Source organism: Hylobates moloch, unplaced genomic scaffold (genome assembly GCF_009828535.3).
Source record: "Hylobates moloch isolate HMO894 unplaced genomic scaffold, HMol_V3 SCAFFOLD_3, whole genome shotgun sequence".
In the NCBI taxonomy this organism is placed as follows: Eukaryota; Metazoa; Chordata; class Mammalia; order Primates; family Hylobatidae; genus Hylobates; species Hylobates moloch.
Genome location: NW_026652278.1, coordinates 26,934,118 through 26,953,978, shown reverse-complemented (window position 1 = coordinate 26,953,978; position 19,861 = coordinate 26,934,118).

Genomic DNA, 19,861 nt, shown 5'->3' with positions numbered 1-19,861 from the left:
TGTATTTGCTCTTCTCTTAGTTGAGTGCTAGTAACTCTTGGCTTACTTTCTATTTCCTGGAATTTCTGTAATAAGTACTATAGCAGTTTACCTCCTTCAGAAGCAATCAACACAGTGATTAATATTGACCTATGGGATACAATTTCATATCATTAACAGAGTGAAATCAACATCAGTAGCAAAACAATGCATATTTTAAGCATGATTCAGCCCCATTTCAACAGTATTTAGTATACTATTATACCTGAAGTTTTGTCATTTTCTTAGAAAATTGAATGTTCTAGAGTGATACTGTCTCCATTTATTATTGCTTTACCTAATATTCATGTCTACAATGCAATCAGATAGTACCCTAAATATTGTACCACGACAGTATAATACAACTGAGAAAAGCTTGATGCCATGGTATTAAAGGCAAAATTGATTATAAGACATTACAAAAGAAAGTATCCTTTATTCAAGAATTTTAGAGTACAAATTGATTAGAGATTTGAGATGAACATTCTGTGACAGAGTGAGCTCCAGATCCTTAATCAGTTTCTGAACATTTGAATCTAAACAAATTGCATATTCACTGACACATGATAGATATTCAAGAAATGCATATTGAATAAATGACTGAATGAATCCTCTAGTTTTGAGAATGCAATAGAGCTGCAAAGATCTACTTTCCCCAACCTCTGTAAGATGAGCCATGAATAATAGTCAGATTACTGGACGTTATTAGGTAACTGCTCTATTGCTGACATCGGTCACATGGGATCTGTCCAGGTGGTCTTCCTGTTCACTCTGTATCTCTCTGTTCAACCTACATATTTAGTCATCATTCCCACCATCTCACTTCTGACTCCTCTTCCCAAAGCTCTTCATTCTTACTGTAAGACCTGTGGATTTCAATTTCTTATCCTGACTTTCAAGAGTTTTCATGATCTGTGGCCTACTGAATCTCCTTCCCTATTGTTCTCTTTCCCTTGTCTTTATCCTGTTTCTGCTGGAAATACTCATGGTTTCCTGATCCATCAACATTCAACAATCATTTCCACCTCTATGATTTATGCCATCAAGTTATCCACGCTGCAAATATTCTTTGCTCCCTTCTCCCCTTTCTAATCCCACTCAGTCTTTGATATCTGGAGTCAGGCCCTCTTATGGTTTGAATATGTCCCCCCAAAAACATGTGTTGAAAACTTAGCCCCCAGTGCAACAGTATTGGAAGATGTGGGCTAATGGGAGGGATCAGGTCACAAAGACTCCCCCCTCATGAATAGATTACTGACAATTATAAAGGGGCTTGGTGCTATGAGTTTGATCTCTTGCTCTCTCACTCTCTCTTGCCTTTCTGCCATGAGATGAAGCTGGAAGAAGGCCCTTGACAGTTGCTGCTACCTTGATATTAGATATTCCAGCCTCCAGAACCGTGACAAATAATTTTCTTTATAAATTACCACGTCTTTGGAATTCTGTTATAGCAACACAAAACAAAGACAGAAGTCTGATACCAGAAATGGGGCTGTTGCTATCATAAACACCTGAAAATTTGGAAGCAGCTTTGGAACTCGATAATGGGTAATTTGGAGAAGCAGGTTATAAGAAGCCTATACTGTCATGGATGGAGCCGTAAGGGCCATTCCGGTGAGGACTCAGGAGAGATAAGTTGTAGAAACTCTGAAATTTCTTAAAGATTACTTAAGTGATTGAGATCAGAATATTGATAGAATTACAGATAGTAAGGCCATTCAGATGAGGTCTCAGATGGAAATGAAGAATAAGATATTGGAAACTGGAGTAAAGGCCATCCTTGTTATACAGTTGCAAAGAACTTGGAGGAATTGCGTCCACATCCAGGGACTTTGTGAAGTGCAGAACTCAACAGTGATGAACTAGAAGAAATATCTAAGTGGCAAAGCATCCAAGATACTGCATGGCTTCTTTGGCTGCTTACAGAAAAATAAGAGAAAATAGAAATGCCTTAAAGATGGAATTTATAATTATAAGGGAAGCAGAGATGAAAGATTTGGAAAATTTGCAGCCTAGTTATGTAACGAAGAAAACGATATGTTTAGGAGAACAAACCATGAGTGTGGTCAAACAAGTTTGCTAAGAAGATTAGTATGGATAGAAGAAAGCTAGATTCCATTCATCAAGAAAAAAAGAGAATAACCCCAATAACCCTTCAGAGATTTTTGAGGCAAGCCAGAATCTTGAAGGCAAGTCTTCCACAGAGGTGCCAGCAGAACCTCAGGATTTGCTGCCCCTGCACCATCTTGTCTCTATTCCCTGCATTCCAGCATCGTGCTTTTCAGCCACCCCGGCTTTGGCTCAAATGGGCCTAGATGTGGCTTCTGCCACTACTCTGGAAGCAAATCCTTAAACCATGGCAGCATCCACATGGTGCTCACTCTGCAGATGTACTGAACATACAACCTGTGGGGTCACAGCTGCCTCTATCTGGACTCCAAAGGATGTCACTGACAGCCTGGGGGCCCAGGTAAAGACTTGTCACAGGGGCAGAGCCACTGCAAAGATCTCCTACTTGGGTAATGCTGAGCAAAATGTGGGGGCAGAGCTGCTACAGAGATTCCCCCACTAATGCAATGCCTAGTAGAGCCATGGCAGCAAAGCCATCTCACAGACCCCAGAACTGTAGGTCCACCAGCATGCAACTGTAACCTGGGAAAGATGCAAGTATGAGACTTCATCCATTGAGAGGTACTGAGTAGACTACACCCAAAAAAGCCATAGGGATGGGGCTGCCTGAGGCCTTGGGAGCCAGTCCCTGCCCGTGTGCCCAGGATGCAAGACATGAAATCAAAGGAGATGATTTTCCAGCTTTAAGACTTAACATTATTTTTCTTGTTGGGTCGTGGACTTACTTGGGACCAGTTATCCCTTTCTTCTTACCTATTTATCACTTTTAGAATGGTAATGTCTATCCTATGACTGTCCTGCCATTGTATTTTGGAAGTACAAAAATTGTTTTGATTTCACAGGCTCACAGATGAAGAAAATTTGCCTCGGGATGAATCCTTCCTTGAGGCTTCGCCCTATCTGATTTATATGAGACTTTGGACTTTTGAGTGGGCACTGAAATGAGTTAACACTTCGGGGCTATTGGGATGGAATGGACATATTATGCATGTGAGAAGGACATACATTTTGGGGGTCAGGGAAAGAATGCTATGGCTTGAATTACTCAGAAAAGCATGTCAGAAACGTAATCCTCAATGCAACTCTAATGGGAGGATTTAGGTCTTGAGGGGTTCACCTTCATAAATAGATAATAGCAATGATAAAAGGCCTTGAGGCTACAAGTTTGATCTATTGCTTTCTCATGCTTTTTTGCCTTTCTGCCTTCCACCATGGGATGACACACCAAGAAGGCCCTCACCAGATGCCTGTACACCGATACTGGACTTCCCAATCCTCAGAACTGTGAAACTAATCCTTTTTATTTATAAATTACCCAGTCTGTGTTATTCTGTTACAGCAACACAAAATGGACTAGGACAGGACCTGTGTGAACTGTTTTTGAACTACTGATCTTTTATTGATCTCTTTTTCATTCACTGTTAACTTACTATGTGCAAGATACAAAGTCACTAGCTGTCAGAGATGCAAATATCAGTATGACACAGGTCTGGGTTTTTAAATTCTTCTATTTCAGAAGAAAAGGTCAACATGTAAATAATTACAATGCGAAGAGATAAGCACAAACCTGAGTGTGTACAGACCGCTATGGAAATACATTTATAACTCTTATGGTCTTTATCTCATACTTGAGAATGCATTGTACATTTATTGTCTTTGTCATTTCCAGATGTTGTATAAGTATTCAACACGTTTCAGTTTTTCAACTTTTCTCTTAAATGTGTACACAGAACTGAACACATTGCTAAATTTCCGTTCTTTGATTACAAAACTGAAGGTTAAACCTTATGATTTCAGTGGTCTTTCAGCCTGTGCGTCTCCCAATTGCAGTTGTATTCTCACTTCACCCAGCAAATGAATCCATATTTCTAATCCATAGGCCTCCAAAGACTTTAATATTTATGAAAAATGCATCATTTCTACATCAGCACAAACCAATTAATAAATAACTTGTTTTTGAAAGGATTATAGTATTATAAAAGCTTACAATCTAAACAGATATATATTGCTATAAAGAGAGACTTTATATAACTCTATGGACCTTTTCCTGTCCAATCTCACTCCATGCTTTCTTCCCCTGGGCTTTCACTTTGACTTTCTTTATGTGAAGAAGACTGTCTCAAAGAGTGGACAGAATTGAGACCCCCTTTGGTCCCAGTCTTACTTCTTTCACTAACTTGGCAAAAGTGGCATCCAGAAGCCACATAATTATTCACTATTTCTATTTCTTTCCTTTAGAAGGAAATGAAGTGTATGTATCTTGTTGACTTCAGTGAAGATCATGTGTGACTTTTACATGTGATAATAAATATGCAGTGCCTGGCACATAGCTATCAGTTAAGTGGTAAGTATCATTTTTTATTAATACATTGTACATTTTACACTTATGTATTTTTATTCTCTAGTAAAACTTAGTTTTACTCATTAATCATGTCTTTCTGAATCATCTCTAAGATCTTAGAGGGCAAGAAAAATAAAAACATGTAAAAATATTTTTATCCTGCAAGTGTCTGGGTGCATATTAATAAATACTAAATACATGCTAAGTTAATGAATAAATATATGAATAAATACAGTGCTTGCTCTGGGCCCCACTTAAATAATGAATAGGTAACACTGAACCTCAAGAATCTTATGGGTTAATGGTTCTATAATCATGGATTCTGACTTACTATGAAAACAATAAACTTTATAGAAATCCCTAAGAAAATAATGTTTTTTATTAAAGCTAAAATGGAAAGAAATAAGCCAAATAATATTAAGAATTTCCTCATTTCACAAAGAATGGATGCTTCTTGATGTTGGAATAAAAGACTTTAGATGATATAACCCTTTATTAAATATTGTTTCTAAAACTATCAGATTTAGAAAAGGTGTTTGAAATTAAGTTTGGTGTGGAAATAAGAGGAAGTACATTAACCTAGTTAAGTCTTTTTCAATTTTATGCTAGAAGAATACAAATTATTTTTATCAAAATTAATGTTCATAGTACTGGTTCTTTGATGTCAATGTCAGCTCAGCTGCCTTCCCAAAGCACAAAGTCAGTGCAGGGACTCAGAGGTTTGTATTTCCCACTCAATTATCTCTAAGAAAGATATATAAAGACATATTTGCATGAGTCTAAGATATATTTGCATGAGTCTATATCTCTAAGGAAGATATATAAAGATGTATTTGCATGAGTCTAAGACACCAGATCAAGGGAAAGAAACTGAGGGCCATCTGCTTGTGAACAACGGGCTTTATTTCATATTTGATTCTAGTGGGCAATAGGCTTTAGAATGGCAGCTAATTTCTCATTCTAGTTCACAGGGCACACTTGCTATTAAATGAAGATGGTAAACTGGTATATACAAAGTATTCAGTAAATCATAGGTAATGTCTTATCTAAACTTCAAATCAGACCTATTGAAGTAGGTATTATTCTTATTTTGTAGATAATGGAATGGAGACTCACATACATCTTATAAATCTGGTGTCATATAGACCCAGATTTGAAACATGGCTTTGCCAATTTCTAACTCTGTATCTTTGGGTAAAGTGTGTCCTCTCTCTGCTACATCACCTGTGCATTCTCCCCTCCAACAGCTAACTTCAGTGGAACTCATATTTTGTGGAACTTCCTCATTCACGATCTGATCTTTATTCTTAGACTATACAGGCTGGATGTTGATTGGTACCGAGCTTTCTTCAAGTTTATTCCTTTCATATCAGATGCATTCAGATGCATAGCCTAGCTCTCACATTTTTTTTTTTTTGAGACATCGCCTGTCGCCAGGCTGGATCATGGTACAATCTGTCACTGCAAATCCCCCTCCGTTCACCCCAAGCAGCTAGGACTACAGGTGCCCGCCACCACACCCAGCTAATTTTTTGTATTTTTAGTAGAAACGGGGTTTCACCGTGTTAGCCAGGATGGTCTCGATCTCCTGACCTTGTGATCTGCCTGCCTCGGCCTCCCAGTGTGCTGGGATTACAGGCGTGAGCCACTGCACCTGGCCACTCTCACATTGTTAGTGTCAAAGGAATTTAGAGCTTATTGTTTTGCTTATACATGGCTTAAACTTGTGAGCCGGGGAAGTATTCTAACTTTTCATAAATGATTTGTCTCTTTGATAAAATTTCACTTGATAATTCAGAAAACTACAGGACACCTTCAGTAGATCAGAGCCCAATACTACACAAACTTTTTTATAGTCTTTTCAGATCATCAAGCTGAATAATGAATCTGAAGTTTCCTGATGTCTTTTTTGCCTTGAAGTTTAAATTAGATGTAATATCCCTTGGGTACCATTCAAAAGAGTTCTAATGACGGTGTAAAAATATTGAAAGAAGCTAAATGAGATTCTCTTATTTAAATATACATAACTATATACGTACTATCTTAACTTCATTGAAATGAAAAGGAAAGAGCTAACTTCAATGTTAATATCATTCTCCAACTGCCTGACTTTATATATAAATGCCAATAATTTGAAGGTTTTGCAAGATGGAAATTTATAATTACTGCAGATTTCATTAGCTAAAAAGCCAACATTAGAAGGCAAAAATTAGATTTTAATGAACGATTCTTAGGAAGGATGTCATGAATTGGTATCTGGAGAATATAATTATGACTTAAAAATCAAGTATATTAAATGAGTCCAGGAAAGGACTAGATAGAATGAAGATTAAAATAACTTCAAAGGCAGGCCCCTCTTGAACCACTCTTCCCAACCCCTGGGGGAAAATAAAGTAGAAGGGAAAGAAATAAGAAAGAATAATAAACGTGTGTTTTAAAAATGTAATTTGTATTTTAATGCTTTATAGTTGATGGGAAATATTTGAGCTGACAATTTTTACAGTTGCGATTTAACACAGTAAATTAAAGGCTTTGGTAGCAAGTAAATAGATTCACAGTGATTGGTACTGAAATTCAATGGCCTTCCACAGGTTATTGTCCAAACTCTGCCTTGTCAGACTTCATGAATCCAGTGCCATCTTCAGAGCAGTTAGTGACCAAGATAAATTGAAGGTATGAGTTTTCCAATGCAGCCTGGGAAGAGATCTGCTGCTGATGGTGATAGAAATAATAAGAACAAGTAATACTGTTTTTATAGACAAATGCATAGAGCAGTTTTCCATGCCATGCAGTGTGCTAAACATTCTATATATATAAAATGTGCTTACTTGAAGAGATGATTTAACAGGGAGGTTTAAGAGTCAAAATATAAGAAAATGCTTCCCTCACAGTCTTAGTTTATTTCTAGTAAGTATTGTGTATTGTGTCATAATAGTTTCACATTAGTTCAACCTGCAGGTTCATTTATATTTTTAAAATAATAATTTTAAAAATAAGTAAAAGGAAAATAATGAGCTCCCTCTACTTAGTAGTAATCATTAAGTATTAGCATTTTATTGTAGAAGCTAACACTTATAAGAAGTTCTGAAATCACTATGTCTACCTAAGAGTATTGTGCATGCAATAGATCACAGAGAGCTAGTGTTAGTCTTGCAGGGGAGAAGGAATCATAATTCAGTCTAGGTAGTGGTCCAGTAATTCTAAATTGACACTTGTGGTCATCCATAACCCCTTCCTTTTGGCTAAAATTTATCTTCCTTTCTATGGTCTCATTCTGAAATATCTCTATCTCCTGCAATTTTTATTTTATAAATGAAACAAGGATAATTTTTATAGCTCTTTCTTTGTTCACAATTCTGTTGTGGGGGCAACAATAGTAAATCATTTCAAAAACGGACTCTGCTCAATTGTTACAGACATTTTGGTCCTTCTGAAAACTTCATACTAGTTTGGTGTTATTGTTTTCATGAGAATGCAAATTGTGCATATGTGTATGTGTGTGAGAGAGAAATGATGATTAAGGAATGGACTCATATAATTATAACAGGGAGATACAGAGAACACACTCACAGGCACATTTAAGGCCTCTGATACCGATCTTCTTTTTTTCTCTATTCCTCTGCAAATCCTAATTGTAGAACAACAAGACTATTGCCTGTATTTGCTAAAGTATTGTCTCTCCTGCCACAAAATATTTGCTAATAATGAGTCTTTACTACCTCCATCTCTGTCTATTGAAATGTAACCCACATTTTAGGAGTTAGCTGAAATGCCACCATGTTTGTGAAGTCATCCATTACCAAGCTAATCACAATCCCCCTCTTCTTCAAAAGCCTTAGAAATATCCTATGGAAACATTTTATATACTGTGATGCTATGTTAGTCATTCATTTTCTCTCTTACTACTTGAAAAATGCTTGAAGACAAGGTCCATGACTTCTGTCTTTATCCTCATTACTGCTCCTTGTTGAGAACGCGGCATTTTGTACAAATTCAATAAATGCTATTGGATGGTGTGTGCCTGAAATGAAATTTAGGTCCTATAGAATTTTCTCCTTCAAGATCTCATTTAAAAATAGTTCTTGCAAATAAGAATTCATTACTTGAGTTTATATATCTTAGGATTAGCTTTTTTATTTCAACCAACTCACTTCAAATAATATAAACTCTAGGATTAAATGCAAACACTTCGCAATCAGACTACCTAGGCTCAAATCTCAGTTCTGCTGCTAAATAACAGACAGCTTGGGCAAGTTACTTAACTTCCCTTTCCCTCAGTTTCTTCATCTGTAAAATGGACTTGATTATAATAATACTGATTATTATTACCGATCTTCTAGGGTCATTGGGATGCTTAAATATAAGTACATGTAATATAAATATATGTAAAGTGCTTAAAAAGTACCTACCAGCAATAGTGTATGCTGTGTAAATAAATAGTAACTGTATTGCTCTCTGTTAGATAGATGAGAGATTTCAAACTGGCATCCACAGGCTGAACCTATTCTACAATTATGTTGTGTTCAGCCTAACACTGTTGGCATACACAATACTTTTGAATTTGTTGTTAATACTTACAGAGGGATATTTTGCATAAAATCCAGATTTTCTAGATTCTCTTAGGAAAAAAAAATGGATAAAACAGAGGTCTTTGTTTCTCAAAAGAAAAAAAAATTAGCTGGAAGCAAGCAAATGATGCCTGCCTCGTGTAGACAGGGCATGTGTTCTCTGGTGCTCTGGGATCCATAGCTGCTTGCTGCCTCCCTAATTCAGAGCCCACATGCCACATGCTGTTCCTCACATCACAGCTTATCTAATGCATTCATCCAAGCTGTCTAGGTGGATGAGACTTCTGCTGCATGTAGAAATTAAATGTAGAAATTTTTTTAAAAATTAAATTAAAAAATAATTCATGAGTATATGATAAGGCTCACCTATAACAAAACCATACCTAACCTGTATGGTAGGTGGCTGAGTCTTCTACTGAAAGTTACAAATTATGTTAGTGCTATATTAATTAAAAATATTTTTTCAAGATATATTAAACATAAACTGGATATTGCTTAGAAAAAAAGAAAAAAATAAAATATTGCAGAGAACTGTCTTAGACACATTCCATGGAATCTAGAAGGCTCCAAAATTAAAAAAAATAATAATTCATGAGTATATGATAAGGCTCACCTATAACAAAAGAATACTTAACCTGTACGGTAAAGTCACTATTACAACGACTATGATCTTGACCACCTCTGTTACTATTAGTCAGTGTTTATTGAATAAATAGTATTTACCAGGTGCTATAATAAGCACTTTATATAAATTATCTCTAGTACTTAATGAGAAATTTGCAAGTAGGTATTGTCAATTTAAGTATTTTACAAGTGAGGAAATAGAGGTTCAGTGAAATATAGCTACTTGTGCCAGGGTCTGTCCTGCAGACCCCAGCCGTACAATAGGTGAATAACCTACTCAGACACTGATATTCAACGGAAGAGTAGGCTAGTGGGCCAGGCCACTGACTGAAAGAGTTGTAGCAGCCGTGGCCCAGAATAGCTGGCCCTGCTGGCATTTATTCAGCACACATTAAATGACAAAGGTTTTGAGTCAACACCACTAGAGAGTAATTAACCCTGTGGCCCTCTCCCCAAGAGAGACATCCTGCTCTCAAAAGATCAAAGGTTAGTTTTAGGACCACATGAGTAAACAAGATATTTAGATAAACTCCCTTACATTCCTTGGTACCTACTTTAAGATATTTACTCAAGGTAAAGATTAGGCTGCCTTCAGCCAGATCTATTACTGAAGCTTATGCAACACCCCCGGCCTTCCAAGAAGGTTTGTGACTATTTCTTATAACTATCTTTAAAATGTTTCCCACCAGCCTGCCTGAACTCCCCTATACTTGCCCAAAGTCAGTGCTGGTGTCAGCAAGACAACCCAGTACTATCTGGCTCCACACCCAAAGTTTCTCCATCATGTTGGCTGACCTTCTTCTTGTCAACCTTTCTGGCTTCTCTTACACAATGCATATCCACAAATAGGGGAAGACTGAAAGGGGGCGACTTTAGCTCCATTTTACATATGAGGAATTAAGCATAGACAGACCCCAAAGAAAGAAAATGACAGAAATGAGCAAGCGTAGTCCTGAAACAAATGCAGACCTTGCTTATCTATTAGAAATATTATGAAAATATAATTCAGAAAAAAGATATTGTCCCCATCTATACTATAGCCCTCTCTATTCACGTCTTCTGAAGTGAGACAAAAGCCTTTAAAGATATAATTTTCAAGCTGTTGATGCTCAGCTCTCTTTTAGAATGTATAAAAACTTATTGTTTGAAAGCTTAACAACCCTTTTCTAATGAGGCAGAGAAACAGTGCAGTTCCGTTAACATACAAACTGGTAAGTATATTTCAAGCAAGGGAAAACTCACTGTATGTATATAAACAGTGAATTAAGTACCCATTATTTATTCTCATTAAGATACATAACAAACATTTTCATAATTCTACTAAGAATTATTTTGCAGTTGCTTGTTAATTTTTGTTTATATTTTTATTGAGCTCTTTGGAACTCAAAATACTATTGTTTTGCTGAATCATTTATAATACTGCTAGAAATTATACTTTACGATGTCTTTTGGGGATGGAGGATCCATTTTGGCAAACCCTGTTATCTCTTCTGATTCTCCAGGAAGCAAAAAATTTAATGCAGTACTTCAGTTTCAGAATAAATTACTTTGGATGCCCTGAAATTCTGTCTTCTCTATTTCTTTCTCCAGAATAAAAAAAAAAAAAGGCAAGCCATAAATTGCCATAATAATAGTCAGTTAGTTTTGATAGCCAGGTATAAATTATGTTAGTGCTATATTAATTAAAAATATTTTTTCAAGAGATATTAAATATAGATGAACTGCATATTGCTTAGAAAAAAAAACAAAAAATTAAAATATTGCAGAGAAATCTCTTAGAAACCAATTCATTTAAGCCCTAGAATTAAATCCAGAGAATGTATAAGCTCTTAAATGTTGACGATCACTCCACTATGGCAGCCGCTGTGTAAGTTTACCAAAATTATTTACAAGAAAATGAGCTGTTACCTCAGAAAAGGGGAAAAACTTGTCTCAAAATCCTTTATATTTGTTCAAATTTTTACACTTGCTAGGCTCCAAGTGCATTAAGGGCAGAAGGAGGGGAGAAGAATCCTAATAAATAACATATGGGGGAAGAATCTCTTTATCTCAATTTACATTACAATGAGTATCGACAACCATAAGCAAAGTGACCAAATGACCAATCGCTGGGCTCTATTGGAATTCACCTTAATCTTATTTAGATTTACCTACCCATTCTGTAGTAATTAAAGATGTCACAAAAATAATGCCTTCCTTACTGTAGTATGAAATTAGCAATTACTATAAATAAGGAATAATCAAATTCAACTATTTTAACAGTGAACTGTCACTATGTTGTTTTTAATCTATATGTACAAAATAATTCGTCATTTATATAGCACCCAATACCTTGAATATGTCAACACATTAATCTGGCTTTCTGTCTCCTGCAAGTTCTCAATCATCTTTACATGTACAAACAGTCACATTGTAAGGCAAGAAAACACCCTAATATATTCATGCTATTATTGTTCCTTGGAAAAGATCCAGAGCCTCAATAAGGCAGTGATTGGAAATGCACAAAGTATTTTAATATCCTAATTATTTTGATTTAACTTCCTCTAATAGTTTAAATTGATACTGAATTTATTTAGAACCCATTAGAGTTTTTTTTTTTTTTTTCCAACAGATTATAAACACAGGCTGAACTTAATCTCAAGACAAAATTAATTATTCATGCTTTAAACTGCCAATACACTTCCAAAAACCTGCCACCCCCTTCTACATTCAGGCTTTTATTTTAATTCCCTTTCCATTTTAGGAAAGTAATTACTGGCAATGTGTATGTCATTCTGAAGAGCAGTGAGACCTTCTACCCACTGATCCAAACACAAAACAGACACTCAGAGCTACAGGGAGAGAAGCTGGCGGGCATCACCAATGCAATATCACCACCACAGGCTACCATTTCCTCGCAACTGAGCTACCAGGGTGAAAAGGACAGAAAATCACAAGAACCATCTCTCTTGCATTAATGACAAGAGAATCAATCACTAAATTGTCTCCCACACACACAGAAAACTCAAGGCTGTCTTCAAAGAACACAATGCACTTCTTTGTAAGTTAACACTTGCCTTTTTAGTCATTTTACTGAGTGTAAAATGTCGTTTTGGAAAGGAATGGGTTTTTGACCAAATGGAAACATTACATATTCGAACTTGTTAGTAACCCACTGTGGCAACGCAAGACCTTTTGATTCTTAGGTTCCCAAACCTGAGTAGGGTTAGAGAATAACACTTATGATTAATCAAAAACCTACCAATGCCAATGCCAAATGGTGCTAAGCATGTCACACGTATTAATCCAGTTCAAGTTTCAGAGAGGCTTGAAAGTTCTATATTAATTAATTTTACAAATTAAAAAACAAATACAAAAATTAGAAAGATGAAGCAATTTGCCCCAAATCCTGGAGATGGTAATAACAGAGGCAGGTCTGTATACCACCCCCAACCCCCACCCCTTTATTTATTTAGTTTTTTATTTGAGATAGACTCTCGCTCTGGCTCCCAGACTGGAGCGTAGTGGCGCGATCTTGGCTCACTGCTACCTCCACCTCCCAGGTTCAAGTGATTCTCCTGCCTCAGCCTCCTGAGTAGCTGAGACAATAGGCACACACCACCATGCCCAGCTAATTTTTGTATTTTTAGTAGAGATGGTGTTCTGCCATGTTGGCCAGGCTGGTCTCAAACTCCTGACCTCAAGTGATCTGCCTGCCCCAGCCTCCCAAAGTGCCGGGATTACAGGCATGAGCCACCACGCCCATCCTGGTCTGTTTACGTCTTAACCTAAGGTGCTTAACCACCATGATGCTGCCACTCAGCACCAGTGGCATCTGTGTATTTACTCGTTCAACACATAAATCAGAACATTGTTGCATATGGCCTTGGTTTGTGTTCGAGGCTGTGAAAAATACTAAGATGGTTAAGACATGATCCCAATACTCAAGAAACTTCTAATGTAAGAGGATAGATATACTTAACAAATAAACATTTTGATTATAAAGAATGAAAGCAGCAATTATGACGAAAATTTAATTTTCCTTCAATAAGAGATCCCCAAGAATGTATTAAATAAATAGGAATAAAATAACGAGGGTGAATACCTTCTAGGTCAATCAGGTAGAATCTTGAAGACCTGCAGTGCAGCTTAGATCCATCACTAAGTTCAGCATTGCCTTGGGAAAATCTTTGACTGTCTTGTCCCAGATCCCCCAACTGTGAAGAGGAGGATATATTACCAGATCAAATATAAAAATAAAATATACCAAAAATCAATAGAAAATAATACAGCGCTATTTAAATGTAAGATGATATTTTCTCCAGTTTCAGCTGTGTAACTCATTTCATCTCTGTCTTCTGATGTCAGGTGACCCATCTGCCTCGGCCTCCCAAAGTGCTGGGATTACAGGCCTGAGCTTTGTCTTTTTCTTCTCTCCCAGCTGATTTTCCTAAGGTGGGAAGGTTTGATTAGTGATGTTACCCAGAAACTTGGGCAGAGGAAATTATGAGTTTAAAAAAAAAATGAGAGAATGGTTCAAGAGGTTTCCCTTTCTTTCATTTTAGTTGAAGGGGCAGATGGAGAGTAGCTCCATAAGTCATCTATCCCAGTAAGGGATGTAATTTATTTCTCTGGTTCCAGGACACAGTATTCCAAACAATCACTGTTAGGTCCTTCTATGTCATACTACCAGCCTACCAATTAATAATCTCAGTAGATATAATGGCCAAATACATGACAAGTTTCTAAACCATAGAGTACGCTGCTCCTTCTCCTTACTCCCTCCAGTGATTTTCCCTTCTTTTTCATACTCATCTACTCAAACTGCAAATAATCTGTTTCACTTCCGTACCCTCAATACGGACTTCCTTGGTGAAAGTTTGGCTGTTTAATGAAAATCCCTGAAACTGACTTCTGGCTTCAATACTTCATAGCTGTATGAGTTTGAACTAGTTACTTAAAATTTACCAAGGGGTTGGGCGCAGTGGCTCATATCTGTAATCCCAGCATTTTAGGAGGCCAACACAGGAGGATCACTGGAGCCCAGGCATTCAAGACCAGCCTGGACAACATTGCAAAACCCCGTCTCTACAAAAAATAAAAAAAAATTAGTAGTGGTGTGCACCTGTCCCAGCTATTCCAGAAGCTCAGGTGGGAGGCTCACTTGAGTCTGGGAGATTGAGGCTGCCATGAGCCATGATAGTCCCATTGTACTCTAGCCTGGGCAGAAGAGCAAGACCCTGTTTCAAAAAAGAAAACAAACATAGAAACAAACTCCAAAAGCTTACTAAGGTTTAGCCTACTGTAGGAACTTAAATAAGCTAATGGACATAAAACATTCAGCATAGTGCTTGGCACATAATAAGTGAATGAGAAATATTAACTTGTATTGCAATTCATAATCCCCAAAGCCTTAATAAACTCTTTCTCTTCAATGTAGAAATTTTACAACTTTTTTTTTTTCTGTGCCGCTCATTTGGTCATTAACATAAACTCTTTTTGTTTTGGGGACCCCGTCTTTTAGAATTTTTTAGGTGTGGCTTTCTAATTCAATTTTTGGGAAAAGAATTCATGAGCTATTTGTTTCTGCATTTTCCATAGCATCTAGCAGAATGCATTGATATGAAAGGCACTCAGTCATATTTGTTGTGTGAAAAAATGAATAAATGGGTGACTCACTTGGCTCCTGGAGTGTGGCCTCTGGATATTTCACTTGTTTGTTCCTCTGCCCTGACAAGAGTCTGATATTTGCATTATCTCCCAGTCTGTGGACAGCTCCTGCCTTTTTCATATTCTGCTGCATATTCTAGGCAGCCAGCTTTCAGCTCTGCACTCCACTGTGGCTTATTAACAAAGAATAAAACTCACACCGGCAGTGCTGAAGGCAGCTAGACTCCAGGGCACCCAAGCAGAGTAGGAGTCTGAATATTTTGTTAATGGACAAGAAAACACATTAAAAATTCAAGAGCAGCTTTGAAGCCAAGTGTGGAAAAATGCACTCACCAGATGGGCTCAGTGGCTCATGCCTGTAATTCCAGCAGTTTTGGAGGCCGAGGTGGGTGGATCACTTGAGGTCAGGAGTTTGAGACCAGCCTGGCCCGCATGGTAAAACCCCGTCTCTACTAAAAACTCAAAAATTAGCTTGGGGCCGGGCGCGGTGGCTCAAGCCTGTAATCCCAGCACTTTGGGAGGCCGAGGCGGGTGGATCACGAGGTCAGGAGATCGAGACCATCTTGGCTAACACGGTGAAACCCCATCTCTACTAAAAATACAAAAAATTAGCCGGGCGTGGTGGTGGGCGCCTGTAGTCCCAGCTACTCGGGAAGCTGAGGCAGGAGAATGGCGTGAATCCGGGAGGCGGAGCTTGCAGTGGGAATGACAAACACCAAAAAAAAAAAAAAAAAAAAAAATTACTGGCATGGGGGTCTCCTGTACGATTAGGTAGGCTGAGGCAGGAGAAATGCACTCACCATTCAAGACATTCTTTCCAGGGAAAACAAAGGTGAGTCCTCACTTGAAAACAGACCCCATGCCTACTACCTGAGACAGAGGAGTGTCACCGAAAACGTCTGGGCCTAAAAGTGAAAACAGGAAGGATCAGATTCCTATCAGTCACTCTCTATGTCAGTTTGGGTAACCAACTTGCCTATGAACCTCAGTTTCCCTCGTGCAAAAGAGAAGGAACCAGATGTCTTCTCACATTCTTTCAAAATGTACGGTTATATGAATATAAAATGTGTCATACATGGAATGAGACATAGCATGGTAAACCAGAACAGCATGAAGGAGTTTGGTTAAAAATGAGAGAAGCATGTTGATGTTCAATTTAAGAAAATTGAAGCCCCATTTTAGTGGATCAGGCACATATAATTCAGCCAACATTTGACATTATTCAAGATAATCACTTGATTTGGAGTCAGACTATAGACAATAGAGGGAAAGAAGTTAGGTGCCATGTGATACAACTCAGAACCCCCCCTAGAGCAGTGCTCAATGTAAATAAAAAGCAAGTTATCTTATGTCTTGATATTTTAAAATGAGTTTGCCCTAAAGTACATGTTGTTATGAAGGAAAGCACACACTTTATTTGTTTAGTTGCATCTTTTAAGAAGTGTGACCCGAGTGAGAGAGACACTGTACAATGTGTCCTTACGAGTTCTTGGAGAAAACAGGTTATGAAAACAGGTGAGGTTTTTTGTTTGTTTTTTTCATATTTTCTGTTCCAAGGGAATGTGAATCCAAGGGCAGGTATCTGAATTTAAGGAATTCCTGGTCCTGCAATTCTTAAGAAATGCAGATTAGAGACCAAGTGCAGTGGCTCATGCCTGGAATCCCGGCACTTTGGAAGGCAGAGGCAGGCAGATCGCTTGAACCCAGAGTTCGAGACCAGCTGGGCAATATAGTGAGACTCCATCTCAGTGGAAAACAAGCAAAAAGAATGCAGATTAGAAAAAAATCTAAAAATTTCCTACAATCACCTCATGTCCCTCCGACACCTATATCCCTACACACACACACACACACACACACACACACACACAGAGAGAGAGAGAGAGAGAGAGAGAGAGAGAGAGATCCAGTATCAGTGTCTCTCCCAGAGGAGACACTACGGGTAAAGGGGAGGAAAAGAGAAGGTGGTGGAAGAAGTTATGTGCCATTTCTGACTATTTTCCAACGACCCACAAATGTTCCAAGTTGCTTGGCAAGCATGCTACACATAAAATTAAATCTGAAGTGCTAATTTGGCACAATTTTTTATTCATAACATCAATTCTCAACATTAATTCTGATTTTTTTTAAAGATTTCCAACTGGAAGTGAAAAATTACTTGGCAAACTAGTATTTGGTGAGATATATGATGGCGTCCCTGCTTCTGGCTACAGGTGACTAGTGTTCTTTGCCCCTGCTTGGTAGATGGGTGCTATTTCCTTGCTGGGCCTAGTAGCCAGCTTTTACTCCAACTCTGTGCTATTGACTCTGGAGAGCTGATAAATGGAACTTATTTCCCCACTCATGACTTGGTTTGTAAGCTCATAAATCACAGCAAACTCTCTGAAATCCATTCGCTCAAGCCTCCTCTTGATAAACCAGAGGTAGACACCTGCTAGAGGTCAGGAGACTGGCTCAGAGATCTGGGCTCTATACCTACCTACTCTGTTAGGGTCACTAGTAAGTCATTGCCATCATTAAAACAATGGCCAGTTGGAACATTTGCCGTTGGAGGTATATGTGTGTGCATGTCTATTGCCATAACCAGGAAGGAGGTGAGGGTTGTTTGTGCCTGCAACTGAGAGAGAGGAAGCGAGGTGCAGGGTGGCTATATAACATGCTACTGAAAATCAGAATGCTTAACTTTAGGTAATAAATCTTACTAGCATGTGTCTTAAAGTTGTTTTCTCCACCCACAAAATTCAGGCATTTCCATATCACCTTTGTGATTTTTGCCACATCTGTGTGCTCATATATCAACGAAAATTTTTATTTACCTTGCTTTATTTTCAAGCCAATATCCATCTTAAAGCTTGTCTTAAAAATATAATCCATAAAACTATAGGTTTTATTTTCTGCTCATTACTTTATAATGCATAGTAAAATAAACACAAAAGTATTAAAAGTTTTAAAAAAGTATCCGTGTGGCATCTGAAAAAGTGTTTTCATCAACAGTAAATTGTATAACACACCTAAAAATACTGCTCTATAAGATTCACCACCAGTGATATTAAAGGTCAGTGCACTCGTGCAAAAAAAAACAAAAAAAAAAACCAAAAAAAAACAATTTCTTAATGAGAATGTTTTTGCCTATTGTACTTTTCAGATGAAACCAAGCACGGCTGGGGTATGTTGCAGAATTCAGGCTTGTAAGGGACCACCAAAAACCTCAAGTCCACTTGGGAAACCACCTCCATGTATATGAGATAACCAGAGTACATTAATTAATCCAAAAGAAAATGCTTTATGATTGGAAAGACAATATACAACACAGAGCAATGCTACGAATTAATGGTTTTAGACTATTGAGAGAACAAAGCTCAATCAAAGTCCTTTTCCCTTGAGAAAGAGAGATAAACCTAAATTTATCAATAACCCTGCAAACAAATCTTGGACCAAAATTAACTGTGAAGAACTTTTTAGTAAACCACACTCTATTTAATACATTTAGTTAATTATAAAATTTATCACTTAAAGTGATAAAGGTAAAGTCTGGTTTACCATCATAGACTTTTTTCAGAGTTAGAGGTACAGCAGAAAGGATCAGGCTCTGATGCTCTACTCGGATGTCAGATGTAAGTATGAAGAACTGTGGCTGTCTGGATAAGTAGGAGCTCCTGAGCTCCAGTGATTTGCTTTGCTAATTGTACAGGGCATGGAGGGAGACCAAAGTCCTGGGCAGGCAAGCAGGCACCTTGATCATGCCCTGTGGGCCTGTATCATAACTAGCCTTATATATTAATATAAATGGCAACTTTATCAAAAGCAGAACAGACAGTAAAATGTAGATAGCTCAGCCCAATGTAACTTTAATCCTGGGAAAAGTTAGAACTCTTACTTTAGGATCAGACAGTAAAATGAAGAAATTTTGTTCCTGAAAGACATATGTCCACTAGGACATATTACATATTTTACTACAGAGACGTGAATGGGCTTTGGCTGCATTCATATATATATGCTTTTGTTGCTTATGCTTCTGGGGCCATATGCAAAAAAAAATTTGTCCAGACCAATGCCATGGACATTTTCCCTTATGTTTTCTTCTGGTTTCAGAGTTTCGTGTCTTATGTTTACATCTCTAATCCACTTTGAGTTGATTTTATATAATGTGAGATAAGGGTCTAATTTTACTTTTCTGCATGTGGCTATCCAGTTTTCCAATACCATTTATTGAAGAAACTGGTTCTTCCCCTACTGTGTGTTCTTAGCACCTTTGTCTAAAATCAGTTGGCTATAAATGCATATATTTATTTCTGGGATCTCTATTCTTTTCCATTGGTCTAAATGTCGGTTTCAGGCCAATATCATCCTGTTTCTGTTATTACAGCCATTTTGTTATTGTTTTCTAGCTGTTCTGTAAATCCTTTGCTCTTTCTTCCTCTGTTGCTGTCTTTGCTTATGGCTAAGTGATTTTCTATACTGATATGTTTTGATTCCTTGCTTTTTACTTTCCTGCTCTTGGATTTTGCTTTGTCATTACCATGAGGCTTGC